A 976-nucleotide genomic window follows, 5' to 3' on the forward strand; every position below is an offset into this window, starting at 1 on the left:
CCATTTCTTTAAGGGCAGTTAAAAAAAAGCACACAGAATTCTAATTTCCAATCCTTTAAATATTAAAAAAAAATCCAGTCATATCCAAGATCAACAAAATTGTTAGGCCATTTGGAGTTTCTAGGACATAGCTTATGGGGAATGCATTTACAATTCTATAGCTAATGAACCTTTGGAATATTTTGAGTCTTATTCAACAGCTGGGAAATTTTCCTCTGAAGCTCTGGGGTCATCATCACCACCATTATTATTGGCATAAATGGTTTTGTTCAATGAGGCAAAATTCGGTATTCTTTGTTCTTGACCAAGAGCGCTGATGCTGTGGTAGTTACACATCGGGCTGCTAACCACAAGGTCATCGGTGTGAAACCACCAGCTCCTCTTCGGGAGAAAGATGGGGCTTTCTACTCCCCTAGCCCACTGCCATGAGCGGGTCTTGGAAACCCACAGAGGCAGTTATTCGACCCTGTACTGCAGGGTTGCTGAGTCAGAACAGACTTGATGCTGTGGGTTTTCTTCGTTAGCTCTTGGGTAGGTCAGTTCAGAGGGCATACGGCAACAACGTTATTATAGTAGTGTAAAGAATAGTATTGTTTTCCCTTCCTTATGCTCACTCCATTCCTGCCCGCTCCCGACTTAACTACCTATCTTCAACTGCTACTAAGTAAAAGCTAAACAAAACAAAAAACTATAGAGGAATGGATAAACAGCTCTGGGACATTTATACTGTCATTTTATGCATCAATAAAAAACAATGATTACTCTCTTAAACACTGCAAGGCATGGAGAGAACTAGAGAACTCCTGTTTAGCAAACAGTCCATCTTACAAACATAAATATTTAATGTCACCATTGTTATAAGGAGAAACAAAGAAGAAACTCCGTTTATACACCAATAGAGAAGGATTTGAGGACTACAAGGAGGCCATGGAGGGGCGAAGGGCAGAACAGGGAGAGAGGAGGGAATAAAAAAATG

This window comes from Echinops telfairi, unplaced genomic scaffold, assembly GCF_000313985.2.
Source record: "Echinops telfairi isolate 266 unplaced genomic scaffold, ASM31398v2 ScPeMD7_1;HRSCAF=3_0, whole genome shotgun sequence".
NCBI classification, from domain to species: domain Eukaryota; kingdom Metazoa; phylum Chordata; class Mammalia; order Afrosoricida; family Tenrecidae; genus Echinops; species Echinops telfairi.